This window comes from Ochotona princeps, chromosome 6, assembly GCF_030435755.1.
Source record: "Ochotona princeps isolate mOchPri1 chromosome 6, mOchPri1.hap1, whole genome shotgun sequence".
NCBI classification, from domain to species: domain Eukaryota; kingdom Metazoa; phylum Chordata; class Mammalia; order Lagomorpha; family Ochotonidae; genus Ochotona; species Ochotona princeps.
The window spans coordinates 24,820,738-24,835,018 of record NC_080837.1 but is presented as its reverse complement, the minus strand read 5'-3'; the positions used below and the strand labels follow the sequence as shown (position 1 = coordinate 24,835,018).

The window sequence follows — 14,281 nt, the reverse complement described above, 5'->3', positions numbered from 1 at the left end:
TTATATTCTTCTACTCTCCTTTTTCTTTTCTTTTCTTTTTTGATTTACTTATTATTTGAAATACAGATTTTACAGCAAGAGAAGAAGAGACACAGAGAGATCTTTTATACACTGGTTCACACCCCAAATGTCCACAATGTCCACAGCAGGGCTGATACAAGGCTGGGAGCCAGGAGCTTATTCCAGTCTCCCCTGGCTGCAGGATCCCAAGGCCTTGGCCCACCTTCCATTGCTTTCCCTGTCCATAAGCAAACAGCTGGATTGCAAGTGGAGCAGCCAGGACTGAGAGGCCAGTGCTGCAGGTGGAGTATTGGCCTGATACACCCCACTGGTCCTTGGTTTCTTTATTTTCAATGTCACCACCTTTTCTAGTTCTTCATCTGTTTGTCTTTCAACAATAAGAAATTCACTGACTCATTTGTCTATTCATTTTGTACTTTCATGTACCACAAATGATGTAGGATATTCTATGATCATATACTATGTGAGGAGTGAGTCGAACATGCCATCTTGGACCCTGTGCCATTTGTGGCGTCCTCTTCCCCACAGCTTGCCGAAATTCCTGACTTTCTTGTTATCCACCAATCAGCTGTAACTTGATGCCTTACCTGAGAATCCCACTACCCAGTCTCTGGGGTCCTTCCCCTAGTCTTCACCCACCTACTTGTGACTCATAGCCTCAGTCACCAGTCCCTGGGGGACCAGCACACAGCCCACACAGCCCCTCCCATCTCCTTCTCCCCCTTTCTTCCCTTCCTATCTGGCTCTTTCCAGTCCTCCTCCAAGATATCCTTTCCCCTTCCCTGGCAGCGCCCAGCCTGTCACCATGGCAGGAGATGTGTCCCTTTCAGTTTTCTTCCCCTCCACCCTTGCTCCTGTTCCTACCCTACTGGAATAAAGGATTTACTAAGCACCTTGCTGCGCCTGGGATTTTGGCTTGTGGTAAACTAATTGTAAAAAGAGGACTTGGTTGCAGGAATTAGCTGCATGTAACAACGTAAGAACCCTAAGAACTTTAAGTGCACTTAAAACCTAATATACTACGTATCACAAATATTGTAAGATTGATTCATACAATACAGCACAGTATTTGCCCCTAAGAATTTATACTAATTTATAAGTTACCAGAATGTCTAAGTAGCTGGAGCTGATTTCCCTGATCCAACATCTTCTCTACTTTAATCTGTTTCAAAAAGCTCTTATCAAATATTAAGAGCATCCTGTTAATTCCAACAATACCTACCATATTAAAGCTTTATGATGGAGAATCAAGATGATGAAACAGGGTGAGGACACATTTAAACAGATGGAGAAACATTAGCCAGGGTGAAGCAGAAAGGGCACATTCCAGGAAATAGGAGGGGACAGACCGACAGCAGAGGGACACCTGGAGACTGATGGACACAGGAAAGCAGTGGAGACAATGGTATGGTGCTACAGTGACCTGAAATAATACCCTAATGGCATTCAGCAAGTGGGGATCTGAACTCCACCAGAAACAAGGTGGGAAGCAGATTTCACTGTGAACTCAGGAGGTGAACCCAGACAAAGAACTGCCCGTCCTGCTGGTTTGTTTTATTTGACCAGGAGCAGAGGCAGAGCAGAAGGTCCCCAAAAGGTGGTGTGGGAACTGAGTGGATTTCACAGCTCAAACCCATGCTATGGTCGAATCGGGTGCCACCTCGTGTAGGGAGGCAATGGCTCTGGGTCTGGACTGTGAATGCACTAAGCTGGGAGCAAAGTCATCTTGGACTCAGTGAATTATAACGATGTGGGATCCTTCAGGTGCTTTCCAGTGTCTAGTGTTCTCTCTTTCTTTCAACTGGCCTGAAGCTCCTTAAATCCCCTTCTCAGGCAGAATCCTGAAAGTTATGACAGGGCCAGATGGTATGTTCTTTCTTTCTTTCTTTTTTTTTAAAGATTTATTCATTTTATTACAGCCAGATATACACAGAGGAGGAGAGACAGAGAGGAAGATCCTCCATCCGATGATTCACTCCCCAAGTGAGCCCCAACGGGCCGATGCGTGCCGATCCGAAGCCGGGAACCAGGAACCTCTTCCGGGTCTCCCACGCGGGTGCAGTGTCCCAATGCATTGGGCCGTCCTCGACTGCTTTCCCAGGCCACAAGCAGGGAGCTGGATGGGAAGTGGAGGTGCCGGGATTAGAACCGGCACCCATATGGGATCCCGGGGCTTTCAAGGCTAGGACTTTAGCCGCTAGGCCACGCCGCTAGGCCCGGTATGTTCTTTCAATACACTTAATATTCTACTTCATTTTTTAAACTTAAAATTACAAAGCACTTTAAAGGAGAGTCTAGTTTTTTTTGTCTTATTTGCTCCAGATATTCTTTATCTCTAATAGCACGGACAATATTACATAGGAGTTTGTTCATTTCTCTACTGACAAATAGTCAATTATTGCAAAGTGTCACTGTTAAAACAGTGCTGTGATGAAAATGCTGATTTGTGAATCCTGTATCCATATGTGAACATTTCTTTTTTAAGGGATACACTTAAATGGAAAAATGTGGTCATGAGGTTTCATATCTTTAACTTTACTTGTATATTTTAAAAACTTGCAAAAACTGTTATGCTGATTATGTTCCCAAGAGCAACAATTTCTCTGCCATTTTGTTTTGTCTCTTTTATCACACTGTTGTATCTTATTTCTCTGACTGATGATGATACTGAGTATGTTTTCATATTACCATTTGAGTTTAACACAGCACCCAAATTGAGTTGGTTTTGGATCACCTGGGCTGCTGGACAGATGCTGTACTCTCCTGAGGTGGGGACCAGGATGACTGTCACGGATCATCAGAAAGATCACAATTGAGCCCAGCGCAATGGCTCAGTGGCTAAACCCTTGCCTTGCACAAGCCAGAATCCTATATGGACCAGTTCGTGTCCCAGCTGCTCCACTTCCCATCCATCTCCCTGCTTGTGAGTTTGGAAAGCAATTGAGGATGGCCCAAAGCCTGTGACACTGTACCCATGTGGGAGACATGGAAGAAACTCCTGATTTCTGGCTTCGGATCAGCTCAGCTCTGGCTGTTGCCAAGGGAGTTCACTCACTTGGGCAGTGAGCCAGCTAATATAAGATTCCTTTGACTTGGATCTTTGGAAAAAAGTGAATCACTTATTCATAAGATGGTCATACAGCAAAATGTTTGGTTCAATAACTCTTTTAGAATGTATATCACAAAGATATCTTCCTAAGAGTATTGTTACATAATTGATTAGCATAGTAATAAAGGTAACCGGGACGGAGTTTTTATAAACTTGAAATTACTAGGCAAACTTTAATGACACATTAAGAACTGATAAGGCTGTAGGAGTATTATACGTACACATATATATGAAAACATAAATGATGATGAATGAAGTAACTGTTGGTTACTTGAACTTGAGGGACTGATCCTTCAAATCTAATCTACCACAGGCAATATGATACAGTACTCAAAGGACACAGAAATAGAAGACCTCTATGTGAGTTATAAATTAGCCATTCAATTGCTTTGTACTACTAGGCAAGCTGTTTAAGATGAGTGTAATTTTTGAAATTAATAATAATAAAATGCTTATTTAATTGTGATGAAAATATCTATAAAGTATTTCTGGTATGTATTATTATGTGTTACTGTTTTCAAGTTACAATCATCACTTATTGCAACAGGCCACTAAAGCTTGTTCCTTCTCACTGGAGCTTTGTACCCTTTGATCAATCTCTCTCCTTTCTCCATCCAACACCCTCATGTTCAGTCCTTAAGAACCATCATCTTATTCTGTACTGCCGCAATTTTAATGATGAGAGTAAGACTCCTACATTTTTCAGGATAGCATCAAGCTTGGCTACAAATTATTTTCCCTAACGTTCTAGCAGCACAGATTTTCCTGAGGGTGAGGAAAAGGGTGAACAATTTCCATTCCTGAGCCAAGAATATGCAATTGAAGTTAGAAAATATTTCTGGTACCAATTATGCCACTAGGGAAAACGGAACTAGCTTGGCCAGCATTGGTCAAAAATTTAAAAATTAACATTACATTGCTCATAAAGTAATACCAGAAACAATGCTTAACATCTCAAACACTGAGTTAATTTTCCTCACTACTTGTTTGCTCAAAACATCTGCTTCTGCACTGTTAACACTGAACAGGTGGATGGTGGAGAACAGGCAGAATTTTGAATGTTTTATCACTAGAACTTAAAGACCTCCAGATAAACAGTAAGAAAATGTGTTCCCATCATTTATTAGCATGGAGTCCAGGTGCAAGGAGTCTAAATGGAGAGATCTGTTTTGGAGGAAGAGCACATCTTGTAAAAGGAAGGCCTTGGATCTAAAGTTACAGCATTTTTTTTAAGTTTCTGAAATGTTAATAAAAAAAAAGATTTATACTGTTTGCAAAATGTTTGCTGTAGTGGCATTTTCAATGTTACGAGACTCTTCTCTCTCAGGTGTTATTCAGGTCTTGACCCGTACAACCAATGTCACAAAACTGGGAAGAGCTGTTGATTTTTAAGACCATAACAATGAGCTGTGATGCAAATCCTTGATGGTGAAATTACATCTGAGGCTCACTATCTGCATCTCCAAAAGCAGGAGACTCCTGGGGAGACAAACACCCTTCAGAGACCTAGGCAGGTGACAGTCACTGACCCTGATGAAGGATGATCAACCAAAAAACCATGTCCATAATTAATGTGTTCAACTTTACTTTCAAAATTGGTAGCAACAAAAGGCTTTAAATAATGTTCTAACTTAACTTTCTACTTAGAATAGTTGCTTTAACATCCAGAAGGCTAAATGACTCAATTTAACTCTTCAGATGATTTGTTATATAGGGAGTAAATATAAATACACCAATAGTACAGTCATGTTTGAATTTCCCCAGTATTTAGGACCAAAGGAGAAAGTAGAAACTTGATTCTGTGGCCTTTCAGAATTTACAAAAAAACAATCAACATACCTGAGTTTATATTCTCTCAGGCCTCAGCAGTTCCACAGGATAGAACAGGAAGACAGAGCTTTCCAGGCTTATTGCCTAGAATCCTAACACCCAGCTTTTTAGCTTGTTAGAACCACAGGGGCTGACATGGACAAGTGGTTGGAGGGCTATCTACCACAAAAGAAAATTGTTTTTATATTTACATTTTAGGGCAATATATGTCAAATGAAGTGAGAAACTTTGATTGTATTATTATTTCTCTTTCTATTTGTGATCTTACTGAAAAAGGTATAAAATAGAAATCATGTGATTTTCTGTGTAATATATTCTGCTCTGAGGAATATGATTTGAGTTGATCTGAACCCATTTGTTACTCAGGGGATAGTGAAGAAAAAGCAAACCAAGGTAGACAAGCTGACTTCAACAAAACTCCAAATTTGATTTTCATTTTTGTCCTTCTGATTCTCACTAGGTGAGCTAGGAAACAGATGGCCTCCTGAAAACAAACAAAAAAATCACTCTGAACTAAAAATTCTGACACTGAAGAAGCCTCAGGGAACTTCCCAGCGTATTAACACTGGAAAATTCACACTCCAAGAAAGATGTGAAATAATTGAGTAGATTCTATTTACAGTATTGGGATGGTTCTACCCATTAAGAAAATATGAAATTGTGAAAAAAAGATATTGCCAAGGATGTTCACTTTATCTAAACAGTGGTCATTTTGGGAGGGAATTATCTAAAATATATTTTGAATGATTTCCTGATCAGTACTTTATATGAAATTATGAAAGAAAAAAGGACTGTACAGTATCTAAAATATATTTTGATTGATTTTCTGATTAGTTACTTTTTATTCTTGTCCTTTTTTTTTTCCAATTTTTACTTTAGATGATGCTTACATAACTGATCAGGGTGTCAGGGTGGGAAGGATTGAGGGTCTGGGAAATGTGGGTGTGATCATTGTTTCAAAGTTTTCCATTTCTTTTTCATGTATCTGAGGGTACAGGGAATACCGGGGGAGAAGCCACATCCAGTCTCTCAATGGTTCCAGCACCTGGGCATGGGAAATGGCCATCAATATCGACCTGGGGTCCAAAAATATGGAACACTTCATTAATTTGCATATCATCCTTGAGCAGGGGCAACGCTAATCTTCTCTGAATCATTCCAATTTTAGTATATGTGCTGCTGAAGCGAGCACTTGATTAGCACTTTTAAGAAACTGAGCCGTAGGCTGATGATAATAAATCAAAAGATAAATGCAAGAAACAAATTTAAAATGCATGGAATTTTCTAGGACTTAATAATGTAAAAAGAGGAGCTGATTTACTGAAACTGAAATGATAAATAACAACGTAGGAAGTGTCAACGTCACTAGAAACTAAATAAATACTAAAAATCCACAACGACAATGACACAACTCAGATGACAATCAAAGGTGAAATGGATGAAGAAACTGTGGTATGTCTACACCACGAAATACTATGCAGCCATTAAAATGAATGAAATGCTTCCATTTGCAATAAAATGTTCCCAACTGGAGAACAGTGGAGCTCAGTGAAATAAGCCAATTCTAAAAGGACAAATATCACATGTTCTCTCTGTTTTAAGGCAACCTTCATGCAGAAATACAAAACAAATAGATATGCAAGTAAACCTGTATAAACACATACCATCAATGAAGTGTATAATGGAGACTAGCATACTGGGAAATGACACATTGCAGTATGCATTTCTACTCCCAAATAAAAGCAGGACTCTAAATGACAGTATGAATACTAGATTTCCTACCTTTGCCTGTACCTACAATGCCAGGAATACACTTAAACAACAAGATATCGAATTAGTAACCATTACTAAAGGATTATAGTTTTGTAATAATATGAAGAAAAAATAGTGGTGGTGGAGAAAAGGTGGGAGGGAAAAATAGGGTGGGAGAAAGGGGAGCTAAAGGAGGGAAACTGTTTCATGAAAAATAACAATAAAACACTTTTGAAAAGACTAAATAAATGCTAACAGAGAGACATATTGCTACAATTTTCATATAGTAGGTACTACGGTTGAAATAAATAGAGGGTATAAAAGACAAAACATGTGAGTTCTTATGAAATTGGATTCAAATAGGAGTCTTCTCTTGGGAGAATACATTTTCCCCTAATCAAATTATACAAAAAGGGATTATCAGGTAACATTTTCTGGGGTCATTTAGGTGAGGTAAAGGGATTACTAATAATGTTTTTGCATGGTATGAGAAAAGATCATGGGATTCTTGGTGCTTGAGGTGATTATATTCAGAAGGATAAATAAGGTTTCTGGTCACTGTATATCTAACTTTTCCAGGATAGAAAGACAGGTTGATATCCGACAATCCAGTCATCATTATCCTTTCCCAAAAGTTAATAGCTGGATTTTTCAAGATTGAAAGACTACAGCCTCAGATCCAGCATGGTGGCCTAAGTAGCTATAAAGTCCTACCTTTGCATGTGCCGGGATCCTATATGGGCGCCGGTTCCTGTCTTGGCTGCTCTACTTCCCTTCCAGCTCCCTGCTTGTGGCCTGGGAAGGCATCAGAGGACAGACCAAAGCCTTGAGACCCTGTACCCATATGGGAGCCCTGGAAGAAGTTCCTGGCTTCAGATCGGCTCAGCTCTGGCTGCTTTGACCACTTGGGGAGTGAACCAGCAGATAGAAGATCTTTCTCTCTGTCTCTCCTCTCCATAAATCTGACATTCCAATAAAAATAACAAATAAAAATTTTTAAAAAGTGGACTACCATATCCAGATGTGGAAATACAACTGTTTCCAAATCAAAGATGGACTTCCAACGAAACTGTTGGAAATGTGTAGACAATGGGATGCTGGACTGTCTGACATTGTCTGTACCATCAATGTTGGGGTACACTTAAATAACAGACTAATGGAATCATGACTCCTTATGAAGGATTATACTATTATAGCAATGTGGGGAAGACCAGTGGGGGGGTAGGATTCTTAGGAGGAGGGTGGAATCCCAGTCTCTACAAAATTGTACCATAAAATTTAAAAATTCAAAATAAAAATTTAACAAATAAAAAATAGACTGAAACCTTAGCATGTTAAGATGTAGGCCACAGAGTATACAAGTCAGTGCTTTGAACCCTGTCTGTTGGCAGCCGGTAATTTTTCCTTTTCTCCCCTAGAATTTACTTTTTTCTAAATTTGAAATAACCTGAGGTGAAAGGCAGAATGTTCAGCATACCGTAAGAATTCATTTGTGAATCAGAACACAATTTTGGGTACTATATTACTTTTTAAATACAAATATATTAATGAAAATCCAATTTCCTCCAGGCAATAGTAAGACATAACCATCTTGCTTCTTCCTATTCACTTCTGAGACAATAAAACAGATTTGAAATCTAGCTGATAATGGTTAGGCTATTCCGTATAAATACGAAAAGATGTAATCAGAACTCATGACTTAGGTTATCACAGCAATTTCCTCCACTTGAGTCCCTAACAGGAGAAAATAAAAACATTAGTAACTTGTATTTTCTTCCCATGCTATAGTAGGAAAAAATAACTGAAGTGCTTAATACAACAGAAGGTTAGGAATGAAAGGTTCAAAATCCTATATATGGCACAGGCTTATATAAATCACTTCATTTTGTGCTACTCAAAAGCAAAACAAAGCCTTTTGCTTAAATTTTAACCCTGCCTAAGTTTTTCCCACCTAAATAAATTCTCTATAAACATGCTCCTGATTTTGGAAATCACTTACTTCTTCACCAGGTGACTTACATCAAAGTCAGATTCCCAGTTAATTCTTTACTAACAGTATCCACAAGCTAAATTCTAACTTCCAACCATGGACCTTTTTCAAGCCATGATATAATTTAATTTGATACTACAAAGAGAAATGTATAGTTTTAATCAAATGTTGTTCAGTAAGTTGGCCTTCTGCATTCATTACAGCAAGGATGTGAGGTGAGAAAGTACACTTTTTCCTGCAAAGCAACATGAGAAAAAGGGAACATTTTGAATTGCATACACCCCACAGCTACCCCCTAAATGAAATGGTATATATCTTTGGGGGGGACAGGAGAGAAGATGCCTCACTTGCTAAGAATTACTACTTGAGTGATAAATTGCTAGCAATATGTTGTCTCTTTTAGAAGACTCCATTCTAATATTAGTTTGGGTTTCAAGGAAGCAGAATTCCAAATGTGTCAGATAGGGATTTTTTTTTTTTGGTAAAGATTTATTTTATTTTTACTGGAAAGTCAGATATACAGAGAGAAGGAGAGACAGGGAGGAAGAGCTTCCATCCATTGATTCACTCCCCAAGCGGCCGCAATAGTCGGAGCTGAGCTGATCCGAAGCCAGGACCCAGGAGCCTCTTCTGGGTCTCCTACGTGGGCACAGCGTCCTGAAGCTTTGGGTTGTCCTAACTGCTTTCCAAGGCCACAAGCAGGGAGCTGGATGGGAAGTGGAGCCGCTGGGATTAGAACCGGTGCCCATATGGGATCCCAGAACATGCCAGGAGAGGACTTTAGCTGGTAGGGTACTGTGTCAGGCCCCAGATAGCTTTTAGTCTCTACTCAACAACTTCAGCAGCAAGCATGTTAAGAGAATTGGCTTCTGATTTAAAAGACTAACCATGAGAGAGACTGGAAATTTTTCAAAAATTATTCAAGATTATTCTTGATCCATCCAGCATGAATGTCTACTATGCCCTAGATGCTGTTTCACAGGTTAGTAACAGGACATACAGCAAACAAATTTTAAAAGCAAAATATGTTACATGATGAGGATAACTGTTTTGAAGAAAGAGAATTGAGACAGGTTAAAACAGTGGCCAGGAAAGGTCTTAGTGGGATGTGATAAGGCAATGTTTTGCACAGTGGCTGAGCTACAAGAGAAACTCTCCATAGAGTTATCATTCTTTTTTTATTTCCACTTATGCTGTTCCAATGGCCAACCAGGATAACAATAGACAATAAAGAGTCCTCATGACTACAGACAGAAATGAAGGCATTCTTCATGCCATCTATCCTCAGATGTATCTCCTATATTACATTATGACTCCTTCAACCTGCTAAAAAAAATGGCTCTTGGAAAAACTCTGCAGTGAAACAACCTAATACAGAGATTACAAACTCAAACACCAGACAAATGATACAGACGACTCTACTATACCATTAAAACAACACAACACAACACAACACAAAACAAAACAAAACAAAACAAAAACCTGTGGTAAATTGATGTTGTGGACTAGGATAAGAGAGTGCATGTGGTGTTTGAAAATGGGAATTGCCATTTAGGGTGCAGTCACTATCATTTAGAAATAAGGGTTCAGTGTCTTTGATTTTCAAGAGAACTCACAGATTCCTAATTGTGTGTATGTGTGATCTGTCCCATCTATGAAGTCTGGGAACCAATTTCAAAATTTAAAATGGGTAGAAAATAGCTTTGTGGAAAGATACAGCCTGTGGTGCCTCCAGGTTAACCACTTTGAACGATCTTCAGTCAAGAGATGATTTCTTTCAAGGCTTTAAGAACCAGGATGCTTGCTTAGTGAATCAGCCTTGCTTTTACCATACAGGTCATATTTGAGTAACCACATTTTAAAAAAATCTAAGTTCTCTAGAATGTATAGTACTTAGATATAGTATCTGAAGCAATTAATACCAATAAGATGCAACAAACTAAGATGAAAAAATACAAGGAAAGTTACATGCAGGGAACCATTTTCTAATGCAATGTGTGAAATATAACACTGGTGAGAACTCACGTACTACTGAACTTCCACACAGTTAACCTATACAAATGAGCAGAATTCCCACACACAATGCTTTCATTGCCTTACCTGGCCTGTTCCTAACCAACTTATGGTTCAGTGAATTGGCATTTTCATGTGTAATTAGTACTTCTGTAGTGACTCTCTTTTTAGGTTTTAGATTTTGTGATGAACAACTCATGTGTGCTCAGAAAGCTTGGGTTTGTATAAACGGGACTTTGGTGCTCACTAAACAGAAAAGATCTGGGGGAATATACTTAATCTGTTAGTTTTTTTTTTTTTCATTTTTCCAGGGAGAATATCATTATGGTTGGGGGGGGGGGTTGGAAAGTAAGTAGACCTAAAGAATTACTTAATCAGTATTCAGTGTCTAAAGTACAAATGCAGAGTGTCAAGTTTTCTCATACTACCTTGAAAAGGACCTGGGTGACAGTCATCCCCTGGAGAGATCCAGCCCCAGTACTCAACTACCTAAAGGATGGCTTTTGTTACACAGTTTTAAGAAGTGACACTTCTGTAGCCTTTAAGAAGGAACACAAACTCTGGCAACTATCATTTTCAATTATTGTGGGTTGCTCCGACTAGGCTGCAGCTCCCACTGGTTTATGCCAGGGACGAGTTTGTGTTGGGCGGAACCAGGCTGGACTGCAACACTTATTGGTTCCAGTAGAAGTGGTCTGGGAACACCTCAAACAAAGTTTCTTTGGGGATCTCCCCAATCAAACTGCCAGACTCAGAATCCTAACCAAGAAAACACAGAACACAGAACAGGTCAATCAAGTCTATACTCCTTCCATCACCTCTCAGGACTAACTCTCGTTTAGAAGGAGCGACTTAAGTCAGAAAGTCTGTAGAGTCATCTGTGGCAAGGAACTCGGCTAGATCTGCCCGATCTCAGACTAGATGAGGCTATTTCACGTTCTAGATGCTGAGCAAGGCACACTCTAAAGCAGAAGCTTGATGAGGCTATGGAAAATCGCCAAAAAAGGTTAAAACTTCATTCTTGAAACCAGCTGTAGTTGGCAATACATGTAGTAACATATGATACAATACAATGCAATAGAAAGTGCTAATATTTAGTCTCTTCTTAAACACTGGCCAGCTAACAGCCCTATAAGTAAAACAGTACACTCTTCATGGAAAGTATAAAATACAGACTTCAATGGACATACAATACTCAGTCATTCTAATTCCTGGTTTTAAGCCTTTTTACTCTACAGTTGATGGACAAAAAGTAAACAAAAGCTGCTCATTTTTACATCAATAATGTCCCAAGTACTACTGCTAAATTGCCTAATACATGAGACAGAGATATTTTTCTGTTGCTTTCAGTTGAATTCCTGGCAAGACGAGTGCTGTTTGTTTTAATATTTACGAAAGACTTTGCTAAAGGGAACCAATGTAACTTTCCACTTTTTATCTATTCTAGTAACCCCAAAACACAACTAGCCAATTTAAGGGACCAGAATATTAAAACTAGAGAAAAGATTGCTTGCTGGTGATACAAACATCTCAAAGGCAGTTATATGAACAGCCCTCAGAGGTAATCTATAAAAAATAACCTGTCTTTCTGTTCTAGAAACATGCCCAATAGACTTCACAAACCTTTGCCCAGGTAGTGTGTACCAGAGTGCTAATTTCATGAGCAAGAAGATGGAAGATGACTTCAAAGGGAAAAAATTTGGAATACAGTGAATACTTTAGAATGAATATAACAGTGAATATAGTACATTAGACAGCTCTCATTAGCTTATTAGACATGAGTATTTGATTACAGAAGTTTTACACAATATACATGGAGATTCCATGAACTTTTTGAAGTTTTCTTATCATTTCATGGAATTACTATTTCAAGTAGGAAATTATGGGAAATAGTAAACTGTTATTTTTCAGCTCCTGTGTTATTCTCAGCAGACTAAAACGTCTCTGTACCAAATATTAACTATTTCTCTTGCATTTAAGGCCCTGTTACAATGAACTGAATTTTAAAAAGGGGAGGGAAACCTGAAACATTTATGTCCCCCACTTTCTCTATCACCACCCCGATTCTCTCCATTTGAATCAGAGGCCAAATGAGGGTGTGCAACAATGCTCGTTACTGTTACAAATATTAACTTGCTGGGTCCAGCTAGCTCTTGAATGATGGATTTATTCTGGGTATTATTTTACCTTGATTATTAAACTGATGTGGAAAACATAATGAGATCAGTTTTACTACGTACAATGACATTATAAATCCTAAAGCATTACAATGTAAACAAGAAATCCACTATAAGATATATAGGGTGGGAAGTATCATTATGCTCTTAAATCTGTATATATGAAATACATGAATTTGGTTCACATTATATAAATTTAAAAATTTAAGAATATATGGATTATCAAACAAATCATGTTTTTATTAGAAAAGCATTAAAACATTAACAAAATGTTTTATTCCTAATTATGCTACTTATAAATATTTCCATGTCTTTACTAAGGAGCAGGTACAACTTCCTTATAACTCTGAAAATTATAGATACAATTTTATAATGTTCATTTCTAATACTTCCCATATTGTCACAGTTCTCACAATAATGACTAATTAAATAACATTCTTTTCTCTACTTTGGTTGAGATTTCAAAATGGCATTCAAAAAACTGATAAGCAAAAAAAAAAAGAAAAAAAAAGACTGAATTTAGATTTACTGCTAACTTCAAACTCTATTTCAGATTAAGCAGAATTTTTAAAAATTTGATGTAAATCTTATATGATGAAATTTATAAAGTACAGCATATCATAATTTTCAAAAGTCTGGGCTCTAAAGCCAGACTATTTGTATTATTTTCCATGAACTTTTTCAAGTATTCTGTAAACTGGGTTCATGGTTAATGTAAGTGTGTACTGCTGAAGCCAGTGCTGTGGTATTGCTAGCTGATCCTCCATCTGTGGTACTGACATTCCATATGGGTACCAGTGGTTCCACTTCTAACCCAGCTCCCTGCTAACGGCCTGAGAGGACAACAGAGGAGGGCTCAAGTCCTTGGGTCATTGCACAGGCGTGGGAGACCTGGAGTAAGGTCCTGGCTTTTGGCTTCTGGCTTTGAAGCAGCCCAGCTACAGCTATTGTGGTCACTTGTGGAGAAAAGCAATGGATGGAATGTTTCTGTCACTGTCTCTCCTTCTCTCTGTAACTATGGTTTTCGAATAATAAATAAATCTTTTTAAATGAAAAGAGTATACTGCTGACAAGCTTCTCTGTCTTCCTCCGATACAGACATTGAAACCAAAATACTAACTGTCTCATTTGTCTCGCAGCTAGGGATAGCCAGGTTAAAGTACTTGTGGTAGGTCTGCTGAAAGGAAGTAGGTATCCTGAATGAAAAGACAGCTTCTCTTACAAGAAAGCCCCCTTTCCCTCCTACTCCTTTTTTTCCTGCCTTGCATTTAGACTAAAGAGGTAAGACAGGACAGACAGAAGATGCCATAGCAAATAAGAAAGCAGACAGCACTCTGGTGGCAGCGTAGCCCTGCTGAATATCTAACTTTGGATTTCTTACTTGGTGAC

The 14,281-nt window shown here is 38.6% G+C and overlaps 1 protein-coding gene and 1 non-coding gene across 3 annotated transcripts in view; both read right to left on the bottom strand.

The window, feature by feature from the left end:
* RFX7 (regulatory factor X7) overlaps nucleotides 1-14,281 on the bottom strand; it is a 125,619-nt gene that overhangs the window by 38,305 nt on the left and 73,033 nt on the right. The gene's annotated exons all lie outside the window — the stretch shown is intronic.
* LOC131480606 (U6 spliceosomal RNA) lies at nucleotides 6,046-6,152 on the bottom strand. Its single transcript, XR_009245660.1, has one exon. It is a non-coding gene; the product is annotated as a U6 spliceosomal RNA (small nuclear RNA).